The 20242-nt window shown below is 44.0% G+C and overlaps 1 long non-coding RNA gene across 1 annotated transcript in view; it reads left to right on the top strand.

Moving 5' to 3' along the window:
• Positions 1 to 18764, top strand: part of LOC140684355 (uncharacterized) — a 36520-nt gene extending 17756 nt beyond the window's left edge. Inside the window, exons 2-3 of the long non-coding RNA XR_012056570.1 lie at positions 11494 to 11674; positions 16644 to 18764. This is a non-coding gene — a long non-coding RNA (uncharacterized lncRNA). The remainder of the gene's footprint in view (positions 1 to 11493; positions 11675 to 16643) is intronic.
• The last annotated feature ends 1478 nt before the right edge of the window (positions 18765 to 20242 follow it).

The following is a 20242-nucleotide window of genomic DNA, read 5'->3' as shown; positions in this document are numbered from 1 at the left end:
ACATGTGTAGCTGATTTAGGTTCCCAAAAATACAAGTACTGGCCTGTTTCATTGTCATCCACACAAAGAACTGAGTCCTAAAATCCTTTACTCAACTAAATTCTTAATAAGTAAACTGAGACTAACCCTCTAATACCAGATTTGTTAAACAACATGATTTAGGTCCTTGCTATTCATGCACCTTGTACAACTAAAATGACTGTTAAAGCTAGAATCATGAAAGAGTCATTTTATGTAGCTGCTAAATTCCTCTCAAATCTCCTTGCAACTTAACGAGTAAAGAAAGCTCAATGTGTAATGCCAGCTAATGTGGTTTATGCTAGAAAATAGTATCAACCTATCTTTGTAGCTTATCTAAGCCAGGATAATACTTTTAGCCTTTATAGTAGACCCAACTCCATTTTTTCAAGTCTTGACTATGTATTTCCTGAAATCCTTTTCCAAAGAGTTAAATTGGATGTGAAATCTGTACTAGGCTATGGGACTCTCTTTGTTCTAGGAGGAGGCAGCAAAGCTTTGCTTCTGTATCACTTTCATTGCCTTCTGATTGAGGTTGACAGTGTGACAGGAAAGCAAAGAGAAGCAATTGCAGGCTGAATGAGAGCCTTTTTCAGCCTTGCAGCAGCCTCCTCCTTAGCCCCTGAGAAAAAGAGGTAACAGATGCCGATAGCACGAATCCCTAACAAAGTCCTAACTTTGATGCAGACAGAAGACAAAAAAAGGGGAAAGATTGTCTCACTTCAGAAAAACCTTGAATGGAGCACAAAGGAGGTGCTTGGGGCGGCGTGTTGGGGTTGGGGGGGTTGGATATTGAGGGGCTGGCAATGGCTGGGAGAGTTCTGGAGCGACAGCATCTTGGGGAATACATTGTTGGGAAGGCCTCAGGTCCTCGTCATCTGCTGCGGCGGCAGCGGGAGGAGTTGGGGAAAGTGTCCCCAGCCATGGGGGGTCGGGAGGGGGAGCTTCATTTGCAGGGAAAGGCACCTTTTTCCCTGCACAGAAAGGCACGTTATTTACACAGAAAAGGAGCGGAAAATAAAGGCTGGGAGGGGGGAGTAAACAGCTGCTCGGAGGGATTTTCTGGTGGAAGGAAAGACAGAGCGGTGGTGGATTCGCTCTCGTCTCGCTCCCAACAGATTGCAACAAGAGTTGTCTCCCATCTCTTCTGCACACTGGGATGTTTGTTGTTATTTCTATTTTTACATGGTTTAAGCAATAAGAAAAAAATAAATGGGCGAAGAAGGACTTGGTCTGGAACCTTTGGACCTTGTAAAACGACCTAAAATTAGTGCAGTGAGAATGCTGAAAATAGGAATAACTTTTGTTTGCTTACAATTGATCTCTCCTAACATGACATGAGCCCAACACAACAGATCTCCCTTTTTCAATAAAACTGGGACAGGACCGTCTAGAGAAATGCAGTATTAAGTGTGCTTGCATGTAAATAATCTTGTTTTGCATCATATGGCTTTATTCTGACATGGTAAGGGGGCAAGAACCTGTCCCCAAGGCCTTTAGATGGAGAAATTTTCATTTATTCCCAGAATCCCGCAGAAGTTCGTCATGTGCACAAGTGGGGTTGACAACACAGATGAGGTGGGCAGGTCAAAGCACTGCCTCCCTCTTCCACCCACCCTGGACACACTCCTGGTGTTATTTCCTCAGTCTGTGTGGGGAAAGGGATGCTATGAAGCAGTGGCTGGAAATTCTCTTTCTCCCAAACGAAGAAAAAGAAGAAATGTTTCTGCAGGAAGGGGGATTAGGGCTGGCAGGACACTGTGCTTACAGCCCTGCGTGGACCTTTTAAAAGCTGGGCTGTGTTAGTGGCCTAATGGATTGATGTGGTTTAGTCTTTAAATAAGTACTTAGAGAACGGTTTAAATGTGAATAATGGAGCGATACCTTATTAAAACCAACTGGCTGAGAGAATTATAAATTCACAGCTCTTTCAAACAAGAAAGGAAAGCCCATGACATTTCCTTAAGGAGCAATGATAGTCTGCAGTGTCAATATGGCTTTGGTATATACACATTAAAATGTGTAAGTCTCTATTTATGGGGTAATGGCATGCAAAATTCCAGCTGGATATTTAATTGGAACATACTTCCTTTTTTTAAATTGCAACATTGGAGATAAAGAAATTTTTTGGCCTCTATTTTAATATTCAGAAAATTATTTTATTTTCTCAAACATTCTAAAAAAAAAAGAGGATTTTCTCCCTGACTTAGGCTTTGTTTGCTAAGTTTCATGGCTGCAGTATGTAAATTTTACATCTGAATTAAAAAACCCAAATACTTAAAAATGGAAGTTGCAATAGAAATGCACTCAAACTACAATGGTGTTACAGCCATGTGGATGTGGCACCATAATTATAGCTTAAAAAGCAATTAAGATAAAAGCCAGTACAAAGAGATCAGCCAAATATCAAGAGACTCAATTCTAAGCAAAACAAATCTCTAACTTCAAGCTAAACAAACTTTTGGTGGTCCATGTACTCAACATTTTAATATTCATATGCAGACATGGAAACATACTGAGAGTTTGGGCTTCAAAAATGTTCCTTTAGCAGCAAAATGAGTTCAGAATCTCTTGAAGCTTTTCAGGGAAAAATGTATAATGGAAATCCCTGGCCATTCTAGGGGAGCTCAGATGTGGGTTCCAATGTTCAGGGTTGACTCCAGTGCTGGGGTCAAATTATTACTCCTCTCTCATGTGGTCCCACGATCTAAAATTTTGCTCTTCCCTGAAGGTTGGGCAGCCCTGCTGGGAAGCTTGGCAAGTATTTGGGGTGTTTTCTGGTGAAATGCTGAGCTCAATGGACCTCCTGTGCCACCTGTATTGCACCAGCAGGTTTTAGGTTTTCTGTGAACATGAACAGGACACACATGTAAATATTTACATTGATCCCGTGTCACACACACACTTATGAACAGGTATATTTGCACATAAATTTGATATATTCCTGTAGGCATGCAGCCCTGGTCATGGACTTCATATGAATTATATGCATTGCACCCTGACATCCCTGTTTGTTCCTTTTCTTTAACAATTTAAATCACAAGACCATTCATGTATTACAAACCCATTCACATAATACAAACCCAACTAAACCACATCGTAGACAACAATTAAAACCCTATTCTATGGTCTTTTTTGGTCTGTAACAATCCTACAAGACCTAATACCTGGCTGGATTGGTATTAAATGGTAGAGTTCCAATAAAAAAGTGTAGTTTTTATTCCATTCTGTAGCCAGACTGACTACAGCATCAAAACCAGAGTCACAGAGCACGAACCAATGTATTCAGTTTTATGGGAATTTTCCATGAGGGAATACATTACATCTTAACTAATGTTTTGCCTTAAAACATAAGTTTTCCTGAACCAATTAAATCAACCAACTAATCTTGCACATGAAACATTAAACAAGAATGGAGTGTGTGCAATTAGCAAATAGCTTTGATGTGACTAAATATCTATCTGCATGCATCACCAACGTTCTGGGTTTAAGTCCCAGATGATGTTAGACATGCTGAATGTAAATGTTTGCTGCCTATAGGTTTCCAACCAGCTGAGTCCTGGAGCAGCAGCACTGCTGGGTTCAGAGGGATGGAAAACCAGATGTCAGCTGCTGTTTGTAAGGAAGGGCCTGTGTGCATTGAAACATGGGTAAAAATGGAAAAGGGAAAGATAAAGAAAAGAAAGGGAAAGAAAAAGAAAAGAAAAAGAAAAAGAAAAAGAAAAAGAAAAAGAAAAAGAAAAAGAAAAAGAAAAAGAAAAAGAAAAAGAAAAAGAAAAAGAAAAAGAAAAAGAAAAAGAAAAAGAAAAAGAAAAAGAAAAAGAAAAAGAAAAAGAAAAAGAAAAAGAAAAAGAAAAAGAAAAAGAAAAAGAAAAAGAAAAAGAAAAAGAAGAAAAAGAAAAAGAAAAAGAAAAAAAAGAAGAGAAGAGAAGAGAAGAGAAGAGAAGAGAAGAGAAGAGAAGAGAAGAGAAGAGAAGAGAAGAGAAGAGAAGAGAAGAGAAGAGAAGAGAAGAGAAGAGAAGAGAAGAGAAGAGAAGAGAAGAGAAGAGAAGAGAAGAGAAGAGAAGAGAAGAGAAGAGAAGAGAAGAGAAGAGAAGAGAAGAGAAGAGAAGAGAAAAGAAAAGAAAAGAAGAGAAAAGAAAAGAAAAGAAAAGAAAAGAAAAGAAAAGAAAAGAAAAGAAAAGAAAAGAAAAGAAAAGAAAAGAAAAGAAAAGAAAAGAAAAGAAAAGAAAAGAAAAGAAAAGAAAAGAAAAGAAAAGAAAAGAAAAGAAAAGAAAAGAAAAGAAAAGAAAAGAAAGAAGAAGGAAGAAGGAAGGAAGGAAGGAAGGAAGGAAGGAAGGAAGGAAGGAAGGAAGGAAGGAAGGAAGGGAAGGAAGGAAGGAAGGAAGGAAGGAAGGAAGGAAGGAAGGAAGGAAGGAAGGAAGGAAGGAAGGAAGGAAGGAAGGAAGGAAGGAAGGAAGGAAGGAAGGAAGGAAGGAAAAGAGTCACAGGATGCCATTAAAATTGAAAGGCAGACAAAAAAGCACAGTGGTTAATGCCCTCATAAACAAATACAGTCTTTAAAACATTCTTTAAAAAGTAGGTTGGACAGTGCAAAAAGAAGTCTGAATAACATGGTAATACAAAAGTAGCACAGAGCTGCCCAACTCTGCTGTCAGGGGAGATAAATCCATGCAGCCTGTGCAACACCTCCTTCCATGGCAGCAGTGATTTTGGGAACCTGATACTCAGGGCTTTAGAAACTTTAGAGGCATGAGAAGCTGTGTGCAGGGGCGTGGCTTCGTAATTGCTCACCTTTTTTTGTGCAAACACAAAACCCCCACCCAGGCCGGTGTGCTGGGAGCAGGTGTGGATGCTGGCGTGGGAAAGGAGGGACACATGGAACAGCCCAGCAGCTCCACTCTGCTCCATCTTCCAACAATATTCAGCACCTTCTTTCCACATTTTCATCTTTTTTTTCCATAATGTTTTGATAAATGCAATGTAAGGGCAACATTCTTGAGCTCATGGTGTGTTGGAACCCTGGTTACTGAGAATTTTTGGCTTTCTATGCTGACAGACTCTGATCTCCAAGAGAACTCTGCATTGACCTGAGGCTGTGGAGAAGCTTCCAAAATTGATTGACAGCACTGGAATTGTGGGTGTGGAGTTTGAATAGAAGTGTGTGATATCACAGGGTGGAAAGCTCAGAGTTTAAGGTTTAGAATACAGTAATATATATATAAAGCAAGATGGAGGTTCTAGGGCAGAGGCTGGTCCTTCTTATTCACCTTCTTCATGGGTTTGGGTGGTTTTGTGTAGTTGGATAAAAAAGTCCACATTGCAGACATGGGTGGTTGGTTATTGGGTTAAAAGTAAAAATAATTTAGGTGTCATTTCTTAATTGGACATTTAATCCTTAAAAGGCCTCGTAGAGAGAGAGATGGGGCTCCATTTTTAGTTTGTTAGAATGAAGTGCTGTAGAACTCAGGGTTTGTGAGACTACAACAGAGATAAGAACTAACAAACATCTGAGTCTCAGCCCTCCTGCAGTGCCAGCTGTGCTTCTGCTGGAGCAGGATCCTGCACAAGGGGGGAGTTTTCCTCTGGAGCTCCAGGGCTGGGGGAGATGGGCCTGGGCTCCTCTGGGAATGCAGTGGGAAGAAAGCTGCTCCCCTGGGAATGCAGTGGGAAGAAAGCTGCTCCTCTGGGAATGCAGTGGGAAGAAAGCTGCTCCTCTGGGAATGCAGGGGGCAAAGGCTGCTGTGCTGTTCCCAGGTCAGATTGTATCCAGGTAGGAATGTTTGGCTCCTCCCCTGGGCAGAGCATCTCCCCATGGGATGATGGAATTTTCTCAGCCATGCAGGGACACTCACTGGCCCATGAACAGGAGATAATTAATAATTAATGGCCCATGAACGGAAGAGATCTCCTGGAGGGAGGATTGGCTGTGGAAGAGGTAAAGAAAAAACTGCCCAATGAACAGAAAAGAACAGCCCCACCTCTGAGAGATGGCAAATAGAATCCACACCCCTATTTCCCACCTAAGACAGGGCCACAGCCCAGCTCTGCAGCAGGTACTGTGTGAATATTTATGATCTTCCACCCCTCCACTGCATCACATTCCAATGCTGAACTGGGCATTTTCCTCAAAAACTGCAGTCTTAAGATCTGAGACCCAATTTCAACCAATTTGAGCAAGAGATGCTCTATTTTTCTAAATATTTTGTCATTTTCCATTTGGGAATGTCCATGTTGAACTCATGGAGAATACAAAAGGAAGCTTCAGCACAAAAGGTGTGATGGGAAGAGACTGGGGATTTGTGGGTAGAAATCTGTAGGAATGCCACTTCATCAGTTCCCAGGCTGGGAGAAGAGCTTCTTTGACTGGTTTTTCCTTCAGTTGCAGAGGATTTCTGCAAGTCCTGGGAGCTCAGAACATGACCTTTAACAGTCAGGAACCATTCCCATGCAAGGAAAGGTTTTGATTCCCAGCTCTGCAATGCTGCCCTGCTAAGCAAGTATAGCAATGAACAACACTGGTAATACATAAATTACCCAGAGAATTTAAAATCAGAATTTTAGACCTGTGAGAGCAGCAGCCCTTGGATGGACACACATTTATGGATCAGGACCCTGTTGTAGGAAGCAGCAAACACAGAGGGTGACAGGTGATATTTGACATCTCAGCACATATTTTGGAGTGTTGCACTTCCCACTGCATTCCCGTTGCATTCCCACCACAGCCTGGCCCCAGCCTGCTCACTAACAGGGTGAAAAGTGTCTGGGACAATCTGCCAGATGGAAGATGGTACTGCAGAACCTGTGCTTCCTCAGGGAAGCAGCCTGAAATGGCAGGAACATGCACAGAAAAGGATGCCTCATTAGTTAACATCAAAAATCCCTCTGAAATAATAGTTTTTAACTCATTGCCAGTTAAATTAAATTCAGACATGCCTGTAGTAACATTTGGGTCTGCGGGAAAAATTGTTGTTCAATTAAAAGAGAAGCCAAACACCACAAAAAATAGAAATGTATACAAAAAGTACAGTGGGATTCCACCTGTTCACTCCAGATGTTTGCAGTCACTCACACATCTAAAGGCTGAGTAAATAGAGCTAATGAGGCTTCAGAATATCTTAATACCAGTTCCTGCATCCTTTAGAAACAGAGCTGCTCGAGCAGGGTTAGAAGAAGGGATGCTGCTAAAAACCCTGCAGGGATCATGCTGCCCTTGTGGCATCCTACAGCTTGAATGGGCTTGGGGATCCAAGATTTGTGCAATTCTCCAGGGATCTGTCCTGAATTCCTGGTTTAGCAAAGAGAAGAATCTCTGGATTAATAAGAACATAAAGTAGAGCCCAAAAAGAAAGGTGGCTCCTATGAATGGGAAGGGCAACTCTCAAATATGTGCTGAGAAGCCAAATATCACCTGTCACCCTCTGTGTTTGCTGCTTCCTACACCAGGGGCCTGATCCATAAATGTGTGTCCATCCAAGGGCTGCTGCTCTCACAGGTCTAAAATTCTGATTTTAAATTCTCTTGGTTATTTATGTATTACCAGTGTTGTTCATTGCTACACTTGCTTAGCAGGGCAGCATTGCAGAGCTGGGAATCAAAACCTTTCCTTGCATGGGAATGGTTCCTGACTGTTGAAGATCATGTTCTGAGCTCCCAGGACTTGCAGAAATCCTCTGCAACTGAAGGAAAAACCAGTCAAAGAAGCTCTTCTCCCAGCCTGGGAACTGATGAAGTGGCATTCCTACAGATTTCTACCCCCAAATCCCCAGTCCCTTCCCATCACACCTTTTGTGCTGAAGCTTCCTTTTGTATTCTCCATGAGTTCAACATGGACATTCCCAAATGGAAAATGACAAAACATTTAGAAAAATAGAGCATCTCTTGCTCAAATTGGTTGAAATTGGGTCTCAGATCTTAAGACTGCGGTTTTTTGAGGAAAATGCCCAGTTCAGAATTGTTTTTGGGAACAGGACTGGTACCTGGAGTGAGAGAGGAGTTTTGCTGGCTCACCAGGAGGTATCAATTCCAGAGCAATGGACACTCCACTTGGAAAGCCTTGCCCACTATTCAGGCTTTGGGGAGCAGCTGAGGAGTGAGTCTGAGCCAGTTTAACACATTTCGCTTGGATCTCTTGCCTCCAGAATTCTAAATGGGCTCTACAAAGCCAGAAATCTTCCTACTCCAGCCACTCCCAATGTCCTTAGACCATCTCAGGTATTGTTGTATTCCACAATTCCTGACTTAGAGCACCTGGATTGTCCCTTGAAATATATCAGGACCTCAGTGCCCAAAGCCAGAGGACACCAGGATGCAGGGCCAGGAGGATTTCAAGAAGCAGCTGCCCCTCTTTATAAGAACATACAAAATACCTTCCTCACTGCCTTGTGACAAAAAAATGCAATTTTCCCACCCTGATTTCTTGTGTGCTCCTGACCATGGTCCTGCAAAGGCCAGACACAAAGCTCTGAGCTGGCTGATATTTGCTGGGAGCTGCTGGCATTACTTTGGGCAGAGCAGACCAGAAAGTAGGAGGAGAAGGAGGAGGAGGAAGAGGAGGAGGAAGAAGGTGGTGTTTCCTTCCCTTCCTCTGCCTCTGCTCCTCAGCACACACTCTTCTACAGGCTGTGTGCAGGGACCAGGATTTGGGCATTAATTGATAAGATTATTTTCTATTAATTTCTTCTTCCCCTTTCCCTAGGATGGTTTCTGAGAGTGGTGGATTTGCCTTCCCTTCTTTAAACACCAAGGCTGCATTTGCAGGACGTGGGACGTGGCCATCACCCCGTGAACACCCTCTGATATGGGGCACGTTCTCAAATTAGGAGAAACTCAGCAAATTATCATCCCACTCACCCCATAAACCGAGCAACCCCCATGACCATAACACATCTCCCACACCCTGAGGCTGCCCCCAGGCGCTGGATACTCCCTGGGCAAAGCAGGATGGGGATCCCAGTATCGAGCCTGGTGGGTGGTTTGTGTGCACTAATTTCCCCCCTAGGTGGGATTTTGCCAAAACCCAAGGTCTGAAAGCCTCAGACGTGTGGAGAAGGAGCAGCTCAAGCCAAGGAGGCACTGAGTACCTTTGCTGCTGCTCTCGTCTCAGAATCTCTTTTCTTCATTATTGTAATGCAGCCTTTCATGTGATTTCTCTATGTAACCGATAATGTTCTTGAGCTTGCATTTCACAGGAAAGGTTATTTTTGAAAAGAATAAAGAAAATCCTTATCAACCTACATGCTTCTTGTAGGAATGCCAACTCTCTTATAAGTGCAGGTCCATCCATTCCTTTATTTTGATGTAAAAAAATCTCCTGGCCTGCAACTACAACATGTAAGAGGCATTGCAGGCAGAACTTGATCTCATCTCACTCTGAAGACAGCAGGGCCTTTCTCCCCCAGAATAAATCCCAAACAAGCCCCCCTCCTGCTCCCAGCTTAACTGGCAGCTTCAGCAACAAGAGATAAACTTCAACCTACGTTTTCTTCCCAAGCTTAGTTGTTCATTACTTTTTTTTCCTCCCACACCTGCCTTGATCCCCTGCAAGAAGCAATTACCCAAATGATATTGTGGCTGGGGATAAATAAATATCCCTCCTGATACAAGGCAGTGATATCACAGTGACTTCTACAGGTCTCAACAGATTTTGTGCAGCATGCCTCAAAAATAAAAGGGCCCTCCTCCAAAGCGGTCTTTGAACCTGCCCCCGTTAAAAGCACAGCTTGCAGAAAGGGAAGAGAAAATGGCAAAATCCCAAGCCTGGAGCATTTGGACCAAGTGCAAATCTCTAAGAAAGGTAAAACACTCGGTTATCTGACAGTTCATAAATGCTGAAGACTCCCTGTCCTTCTTTTAGATTATTGGAGGATGAAGAAGAGGTTCAAACTCTCAGACCTGCATTCAGGACAAACACCTCCCACCTACAAAAATCACATTTCTGGGACAAATGAGCTCACAAACAGAAAGTATTTTTAAAGTAACCCTCTATTTCGTTACATTGCCAGAAGATACAGCATCAAGTTGATCTCCAGATGAGTGTGGGGAATTCAGGTGCCATTGGGCAAACACCATTCATCAGAAACTCCACATGGCAAAGTTTACCCTGAAGGGAACTGGAGGGGATTCCAGAATCCTGGAATGTTTAGGGTTGGAAGGGACCTTCAAGGCCATCCAGTTCTGAGCCCCTGCCATGGGTAGGGACACCTTCGACTGGACCAGGCTGCTCAGAGTCCCAGAGATGTAAAAAAGCTGTCTGGAGGAGGTCATCACTCACGGCTACAGATCTGAGCTGCCAACCCTTAGCAGAGGCAGCCTGGTGAGTGGGAAAAAAGCAAAACCTGCTGAAGGGCCAAGGCATAGATTTTCTGTAATTAGCAGCTGATGCCCATTGATTTTTGAAATAGCAACTCTTTAAAATGAAACAGGTCGCACAATGGTCCCGGCAGCCAGGGAAATGTGCCTGAGCTCCCAGCTGTTTTCCAGTGACAGATAAAAGTGCCACCAGCACGGCACAGAGCAGCACTGAGGTGTGCACCCAATGGAGCTGGGACTGCCTCTAAAACCCCTTCTAGCCCAGACCAATTTGTGCAAATAAACGCCAACATTTCTAAGGCTTGATTGACTGAAGGCAGTGAGAAGGTCTCTGCTGACTCCACTGGGCTCCAGATAAGGTTCTTCAGTTCAGTAGCTTCCAAAATGCATCTGCTTTTCTGATTTAGTGCTATTGTTTGATGCAGGCCAAAACCAAACGAGCCTTAATTAGCTTCAAACTCAGTTTCCTGCGTTTACAACATCCTGGTTTACAGTTCTGTGCTCCATTCACATTGCCAGTCAGCTGTGAACCCTGGCTGCTCCTAAAATACCTGCTTGTCTCACTGAGTACAAAACTGCATTTCTAAATTCTCACATAATCAAAGGTACACTAAAAATAGAGGAAATTCTTGCATATCAGGACAAGGAAAAAATGCACGCAACTTCTTTGCTCACTGATGCAACCAAAACACCCAGGAGTTATTATAATGTGCATTCCCTTGACAGGGACTTTTATTTCATGCAAATTACTATGATTAAGATTCGAATGCTTTTTTTCCATTTTCACACATTACTTAATCAATGTGAAGTACTGTGTAAAAATTGCATCTCTTCATAACAGTGATTTTGACCAAGTCAAGTGTTGCTGCTAGAATCCTAATCCAGACTTGTGATTCAATTATCATTTAGAGACTTTCTAAATTCAAATTAAGTTTACAATAAAAAAAAAAGTAAAAAAAAAAAGTTAATATCAATATGGATCATTTGTAGGTTTTATCAAAACAGTTTCCTGTTGCAAGGGAATGCAAAACATGTTGGATTCTTTCTGTTTCATTTACTTCTTTAACTAAACGTGAAAAATATACAGTGCTGCATGGAATGTGAGCATTAAAATTTGTACCCTGGGACACTTCTTGTTCATATTGCATTGTTTATATTTTATAGGCAGCCATCCTGAGAGCTTGAGGGAATATTTAAGCTCTGGATTTGGGCATCTGATTGAAACAACCACATTACCACAACTTCATGAGTTGTCTGTTCTTCAGCTGGGTCCCAGAAATTCACCTTATAACCCAGAGTGGGTGTCTGCTTCGGTCCTCAGAGCTACAACTACCTAAAAAACCAGGTAAAATCTGTCAAAAACCTCTGTGCTCTTGGTGGCCTACATTAAAATTTAGATGAAATATGCATGTACATGATGCAAGCTGCCCATGAACTGCAATAACCTCATTATTTCCTGTGTTCTCATGTAGTCAGGAGAAATATTTTATGGTTTTTAGGGGGGATGAGTTCACAGTGGGCTGCTCATGGGTGTGAAGGTCAGTGATAACCATGACCTCTTCCACATTCATGGAATCATGGAATGGTTTGGGTTGGAAGGAGCCTTAAAGCTCATCTCATTTTAGCCCTCTGCCATGGGCAGGGACACCTTCCGCTATCCCAGTTTGCTCCAAGCCCCGTCCAACCTGGCCTTGGACGCTTCCACATATGCAATTAATGCAACTTGGCACTGAAATTACTCCCTCAAAGCCAGCAGTGCTGGTAGCAAGCACTTTTGGGAAATAAACCCCCAGCTACTCAAACATGAAGAATCCAATCAGCGGAGGAGTTGCTACATCCCTTGGTCCCAGAGATAACACAAACTATTCTGGAGAGCATTAGCCTGGAATGCTTAATATAACACCTCTAGATTTCACAGGCTAGCTAGAAAATTACATTTGCATTAATGTTTTGGCTAATTATTCTCCTACAGCCAGCTAGAAAGGTTACCTGGTCTCTCAAATCTGGTATGTATCTAGTATGCTAGCAATTTCCCTTCCTTTTCATTCCTCACAGGACAGAAATTAGACATTGTCATTCCATATTATTTGCGACATGTTGACATTATAATTTAAAAGGATGCAGCAGTCCTGAACAGCTGGAGAGTAATCCTGAACAATCCTTGACAGTTTCCTTTGGAGGATGAATGCCCCTCCCTGGAGAACTGCACAGTCTCTTATTTTAAACTAACAGCTAATTTTAGACAGTTTGCCCTCTCAGAAATGCATGCCACAGAGACTTCTCTACATGGTGAACAGCAGTGACCAGAGATAAGCACCCACACAGAAAAAAGAGAAGAGCTCTGAAATAGATTTTTGCTCTTCTAAGAGACATGACTTGTTTGCTGGATTGCCTGATGGAGCCAAGGAGGGACTCTGGTTGCTGAGCCAGCCCTCCCTCGTGCTGTGCTGAGCTGAAAGCTTCTTGGATCCCACACATGCTTTGGGGCTGCTGTGGTTTGCTGCTCCTCAGAGACTTGAGGGAATTGGTTTAAGCAGAGCGGATTTTTCCCCCTCCCATCTATCCAACAGGTTCAGCCCACTGGGATTGAAAGCCCTTACTCCTGGAAGGGAGCAGGAAGCAAACCTGCAGCAGAGTCAGGCATTATTTCTGTCTCTGATTGGTTTGGGGTGCATGGAGGGATGGAAGCACAGACCAGAAAAGACCTGGAAAGGTGGAAAGCAGCTTCATATGGCTTTGCCTTATGGGTTGTTGGGAGAATGGAGGAATGGGAGCTGGGGATTCTCCTCCTGCTGTGCCCATGGACCAGAGCTCCATCTCTCCTGCCCTCCTGCAGCTGTGGTGTGGCCTTGAGGACAGGTTCAAACCCTCCCTCCCAATCAGTGCTTGTGTCTTTAGCCAGCAATACCTTGATTTTTTTTTCTTTTCATCTTTCTTTTTTAAAGATTTTTCTCTTTTTCCCTCCACAAAATCCAGACTTCACATCATCATGCTGCTGGGGCATCCCAGGCAAAGGTACACTGCTTGCAGATCAGGCATCAGCCAGGTGACCCATTTGTGTGACCTGTGGGGTATTTGGGGTTCAGCTCAAGGGTCAACAAAAACTGCTGAAACAATTCTTGCTTTATTATGAGTGGTGTGGCCTGAACAGGAGCAGATCTGGCTTGCAGGAGTCATGGCAAGGACATACAAGAAGCACAGCAGAATTGTCTCTGTCATCAGGGGAGCTGGAGGCACTGCCCACACAGAAGGGAGCTCTCCAAAAAAGCTGGTTCCTGCTCTGCAGCTCTTTTCTCTCCTGAGTACAACAGCAAGAGCACAGAAGGGATAAATACTTTTGTGCCATGAACTTGAGCAAAAGCCCCCTCTGCTTTAATAGATGCAAGGCTGGGTCAGAGCTGAGTTGTGCTCAACCTCATTTTCTCTAGATTTACATCAGTGCTGGGTCACTCCTGATGGAATCCTGCTTTGCTGGGACCACTGAGAGGCTTTATGCAGGCTCTGGTAGGGCTGTGGTCCAGCCTTTAACCTGTGAAAGGTTTTTTCCATGCTGCACAGCTCCTCTGGGGAACAGTTCTACCTTTTCTGAACAGGAATTGCTGCTGGCTGCAGAATAAAACTGTCTGGAGTTGGGCTATGCTGGATGTGCCCTGTGATGTCAAGGGGAAACTCACCACTGGTTTCAAGGACAACAGCTGGGGTCCCTTCTTCAGCTGTCTGTCATTCAGGAGTTTGCCTCATGGTTCCTACCAGTTAAACACTTCTATCAAATGAGGGTGGTGCTCCAAAGAACAAAATCTGACAGAAAAAAAAAATATTTCCTGATTCTTTTTTCTCTCATTAAGAATGACTCCCCTCAGCTCTCCAAAATCTAATCTGTGTGTTATACTTTTCAGAAAGAGAATACTTCCCTTGCAGAATTTAGAGCAGAAAGCTTAAAAATCCAGGTTTTGGACTGAGACGATTTTAAAAATCATTTCACTGTCTCTATTCTGTAGTTGGAGAAGCCAACAAGCCATGCAAAAGAAAACCCTGTGAATGTAAGATGCTGAGTAGAGTGATAAAAACACACCTCTGCAAGGTCTGTGTGGGGAGGACTTGGTCACAAGAGTGATGATGTTCCTGTGAAGAAACATTTGCAGGCCCAAGCCCCCAGTAAAGCTGAGCAGTGTCTTGGTTTGAAAAGCCAGGTGTCTGCTAAGGAAGGTGGGAGCCTCCCCTGAAATGGAAAATGTAAACTGCCTCCCTCTGAATTATTATAATTTTGAAATTAAGGGGCTCTCAGGCAAAGATATGGGATTAGGAATAACAGTTCTTTATTAGGGAAATTAAAAATACAAATGCAATAGTACAAAAAAGAAAACAAACCACTGGCAGAGTCAGAGCAGCCCTGGCACGCTGTGTGTCAGGGAGGTGGCAGCAGTCCCATCCCAGGGTGGCTCAGCCCTCCTGCAGTGCCAGCTGTGCTTCTGCTGGAGCAGGATCTTGCACAAGGGGGGAGTTTTCCTCTGGAGCTCCAGGGCTGGGGGAGATGGGCCTGGCCTCCTCTGGGAATGCAGTGGGAAGAAAGCTGCTCCTCTGGGAATGCAGGGGGCAAAGGCTGCTCCTCTGGGAATGCAGTGGGAAGAAAGCTGCTCCTCTGGGAATGCAGTGGGAAGAAAGCTGCTCCTCTGGGAATGCAGTGGGCAAAGGCTGCTCCTCTGGGAATGCAGTGGGGAAGAAAGCTGCTCCTCTGGGAATGCAGGGGGGAAGAAAGCTGCTCCTCTGGGAATGCAGGGGGCAAAGGCTGCTGTGCTGTTCCCAGGTCAGATTGTATCCAGGTAGGAATGCTTGGCTTCTCCCCTGGGCAGAGCATCTCCCCATGGATGATGGAATTTTCTCAGCCATGCAGGGACACTCACTGGCCCATGAACAGATAATTAATAATTAATGGCCCATGAATAGAAGAGATCTCCTGGAGGGAGGATGGGTTGTGGAAGAGATAAAGAAAAAATGCCCAATGTACAGCAGAGAACTGCCCCAGCTCTGACAGATGACAAAGAGAATCCACACCCCCAACCTAACAGCAGGTAATACCCAGTGTGGTACCTTGGGGCCCAGAGGGATGGGCGATGAAGCTGCTCCAACACTTGTCTGTGTGCAGGCACTCGAGTGAACGTGTAAAATGTGTGTGCCAGAGCTGAAGGGCTTGTGGGGCGCAGGGGTTTGATAAAAAACCTGGACAGGTGTTGTGGGAGTGTGGGAGTCTGAAGAAAAGTCAAGACTCATTCTCTTTTCCTGACAGATTAATTGCCCAGAATCTGAGCTGTATTTTTCACTGGACCAGGAGCACCCAGCTAAGAGGGGACCCAAGGAGCAATTCCCCTGTGCATGGAAATGGAGGAGACAGAGAGGGAAATTCATTATCTTGGGTCTTTCCAAACTCTTTCTCAGGTAGTTGTTAGAAATGTGAGCTCAGCCAGTTGCCTCTCCAGAGAGAATAAGATAAAACACAATGAAATGGCTTAGCAGAGTTTTCAAACCCTGATATCCCTATTGATTTTCCATGGAAAGCAGGCAGTGATGGACAGTAACAGTGCAGTGCCCTCAGGTTGTTTTGCTTGTTCTGAGATGCAGAATGTGTCTAAACAAGTCCAGTTTTCCCAGAAATTGTCCTCTGGAGCACAACTTACCCCTGTCTGTTGCAGCATTTCTGAGAGACAGAGGTCATGATTTAAGTTTGGAATGAGATTTGAGCTACTCCAGTCTAGGCCTCAGATCTGGGCCTTGTGAGGCCTTCCAGCCTCTGACGCAGTTAGAAATTAAGAGCTTGTGGCGCAGTTAGAAATTAAGAGCTTGTGGCGCAGTTAGAAATTGTATTAAGGTGTGATGGGGAGCACTGGGCTGTCTGGGTGTGAAGTAGTATATGTTTATAGTGTAAGGTTTAGGCCATCTTAAGACAAAGATAAACAATGTTAGCTTGCCAATGAGAGTGCCTTTGTAAATTGTAAGCTATGTAGAAGTGTATAAAAAGTGCCATCTTCTCTCTAATAAAGGGAGAACGTTGCATTAATAATATTGGTTGGATGTGCGTTCTGTCCTGTCCAGCTTTCCCGTTTTATGAGGTCCCTGGTTTTTCCTGTCCATCACAATCCCTCAGATCAGCTCCCACCCCATTATTCTCCTTTGAGTATGGAGTTGACACAAGTCTGTTTAAAACCCTCTGATGTGACCCAGGAGATACGATGGGAAACCATAAGCAAACCAAGGTGTGGGTGAGCCCTGCAAACTCTGCTCTTTAAATGACCTTGAGATCCTCCCTCTATTTCACACAGGTCTTTTCAAATCATTCCTGGGACAGCCTGCTGGGGAGAAATCAAAGGTCTTGGGCAGAAGAATGGCTCATGGGAAGCAGAAGAAAATTCCTGCCTGTGAGCTCCTGAGCCATGACACCTTCAGAGGGTGTCCAGCAGATCTTCCAGAACCACATTCCATGCTCTCCTGCTCTGACTGGAGGCCTCCTGGAGCCAGTGGACCCTGCTAGGAGAGCAGATTGCTGAGGTGAGGCTTTCTCCTTCCCTTTCTAATATCTGAATGTGCATTGAGAGACACAGACAATTCTGGCCCCAAATACCCATCCCCAAACCAAGGCTGGTACTAACTAGGAAACAAAAAACTGTATCTCCCCATATCGTCAACTCTTCCCGAGGGATGGAGCTGTTTTCATCTGTGAAAATGCATTCTAACATGCCTTTGGAGAAGTCCTCTCCTCACTTGCTTCATCCACTGGCAGCAGAATCCAGCCATATCCACCCAGGACAAAAAGAAAACATTAAAAAAAAAAACCCTCCTTATTTTCTTTCCCCCTCACACATTTTCAATTAAAATAGATTTATGCAAGCTATACTGAATGTGCCACAAATCTCTTTGCATGGTTAAAGTTGATTAATTGGGGTCGGAAGTGAGAATTAAAAAATGGCAGCAGCTCACACAACACAAAATGCCTCTCGCAGGCCTTGTGGATGATGGAGCACAAGCAGAGGTGCTGTGGCTGGCTCTGCCTGGAGGAGAACAGACTCCTTCACCTTGGGTTAAACACTCAGGAGCAAAGCTGGGGTCTGGGGGGAGGAGGCTGGCCTCAAAATAATGTGTGTATAATCCTCAAGATAATCAATTTCTTACAGATGTTTTGTAAACTTCTGTGTTCGAGAGCGCAAGCCATAGTACTTTCTAAATCCCTAGGGGTTGTACTTGATATCCATTTGTTATTTCCTAATGCTATTCAATCTTTTTTTTTTTTCCTGTGTGTTTTTTTTTTAATTTTTTCTTTTTTGAAGCTTGCAGCAATAAGCCTGAGCCTTACGTCGGCAGTTGCCACCGCCCCTGCCATTCCTCAGTGAACTTTGCACGTGTTTCCATATTCCTTTTCTTCCACTCCCGATAAAAGCATTATCAGGGAAATTCAAAAGCAAGCAGAAAACTGGCATAGCTAATTTAGGCTAATTAGTATGGCAGAAGCTGAGTCTTCTACTTCAGAGGTTCCCATGCCCTCCCATGTCTCCACCTGATCGCCTTGTCCAGCAGCAAACCCAGGAGGCAGCTCCAATTATATCATAACCTCTTCAAACACCAAGCCACTCAAGCTAATTTTATCCTATTAAACAGACTGAAGGATTCAGAAGAAAGGTTCTCCCCCAAAAGCTTCAATTACCAGTGTCCCTGATTACCATCTTTACAATCCTATATGCTACAGTTAAATACTTTTTTGCTTAGTGTTGCTTTCTAGGTTTAGATGAAAAGCGAGTATTAAGAGCATGTCTTTTCAACTCAAGCAAGTGACATTCATAAAAAAAAAAAAAAGGGAAAAAAAAAAAGGAGCCTATCTTGTTATTAGCGTGTTTAATCAAAGTCAAGTTTAGAAGCGTTCAAAGACAATGTAACTGGGGAAATGTAAACATCCCCTCTCACCCAGTGGCATTTAAAGCAGCCACAGGTAACTGCCAGCAGCAGCAGTGATGGCCAAAAGTATCAGGGCTAGAAGAAAAAAAAAAATATATATATAAAGGAAACAGCAGGATCTCCTGAGGAAAGGAAATGTCGAATGGTGCTGGGATTAAATCCCACATCACTAATCAGCAATAAAGACAGAAAACAGCCCCCAAGGTGCTGGGCTGGTTCATCCTTCCTTGCAGCAGCCCGTGGTGGCCCTGGGCATGCAGTGACACCTGGCCAAGTGTGCTCACCTGTCACAGGTGTGCCTGGGCTCCCTGCCTGGGCCCCAGTCCCGAGGGTGGCCTCAGGTCCCCCTGTCCATCCCTGTGAGTCCCTGTGAGTCCCTGCTGGGAGGGCCAGGAGCTCACTGGAGAACAGCTCCCCATGCTCCTGGCCATGTTCCTGGCTGGTGGCTCCAGGTGCTGCTACAATTCAAATAATCCGAGTTAATTTTTAATACCAGAGGGGAAAATGGAAAAAAAAAAATATATATATACATCAAATTAGCCATCTCCTGAACACTGAAGCTGGGGGAAGTTCAGGTGCTGGCAGTCCCTGTCATGACAGCATTTATATGGAAACATCATGAGGGTATTTATCACCCGGGAACTTCAGCAGCACAAATCATAACAAAAACACATCTAGCATTTTTAGAAAGGAACTTATTCTTCGCCTTCCCCAATAGACTAATTTTGCTTATTCCTCTTCTTCCACTGAAAGTAATTGTTTCAAACACACTCACAGCTTAATATTCTTGTTTTCTTTTGGATCATCCCATCTTGTTAGCTCCCAGTCCGTCACAAGCTGGAGTTATTTGGAGGTTGGATTTCACTACTGATCTACTCCTCCTTGCAGTTGAAAATGAGCATTTTTCTTTTCCTCTAGAAACAAACAAACAAACAAACAAACAATTTCTGTCGTTTAACAGAAATTGAATGAGTTTCACCCAATTGCCCACACTTTGGGTGATAGGGAGGTGCTATTGTCTGCAGACAATGATTCTCATGCAAATGAAACAACAGCAAAACAAGATTCCTCCCTATCTCTGTTTGGGCCAATTTTTCTTAACGTTTCAGCAGAGCTTAATCTGTTGGCAGAAGTGTTTAGGCCCATTAACAGCTAAAGTCACAGAGTCCACAACTCACCCTGCTGACAGTAAACACGGAATTTGAGGAATGGCCTTTAAACAATGGCTAAGCCACAAACCATTTTGTCATCAAATGCTGTGAAAGGCATATAGGCTGATGATTTTCTTCCTTGGGTTACAGCGATTTGAAAGCCTGGCTTCCCTCCCCCGAGTGCCCAGCACCCTCCAGGCTTGAGTTACAGCTGTTTTATTTGCCTTTCCAGCCCTGTGTTGCAGGTGTGCTGCCCACGAATTACTCATTCCAGGGCTTCATTTTATTTATTTGTGTTGACTTGGAGGCCAGGGCCACCCTGTGCTCACTGCCCAAACGCAGGACAACACCACGCTCTATGTCCTGCAGGGCAGATTCCTGGATTTAATTGTTTTTGGGGAATCCTGTGCCCAGATCCTTGCCTAAAAAAATCCCCCATTGCTGAGGAGCTTTAAGATCGCTTCCAACTCAAACCATTCTGTGACTCTGTTGCAGTGGAAAAGATAAAATTTAGCAAGGGGGAGAGAAATATATGGTAATTTTCAGATAATTAATTGCTAAATAAAACCCACAAGGCTTGAATCCTGGCAGCTGGGATGAGGATGAGGATGCTGGGGCTGCTCACCCGTGTTTCCCAGTGAGAAGCCCTGCTGGGCAGTGCTGAAGGAAGTCACTTTGAGCCCCACTGCCTGCATGGCACCTGAGTTCATCCCCTTTCCCTGCGGAAAGAAGCACCAAGGGATGGCAGATGGCTGCAACCCAAGAGACTTTTCCCAGATTTCCCTGGAGCTGTTTGGAGAGTTCACCTCTGGAAACTCACTATG

The sequence above is a fragment of the Taeniopygia guttata genome, chromosome 5 (assembly GCF_048771995.1).
Source record: "Taeniopygia guttata chromosome 5, bTaeGut7.mat, whole genome shotgun sequence".
NCBI classification, from domain to species: domain Eukaryota; kingdom Metazoa; phylum Chordata; class Aves; order Passeriformes; family Estrildidae; genus Taeniopygia; species Taeniopygia guttata.
This window is presented reverse-complemented; position numbering and strand designations above follow the sequence as displayed.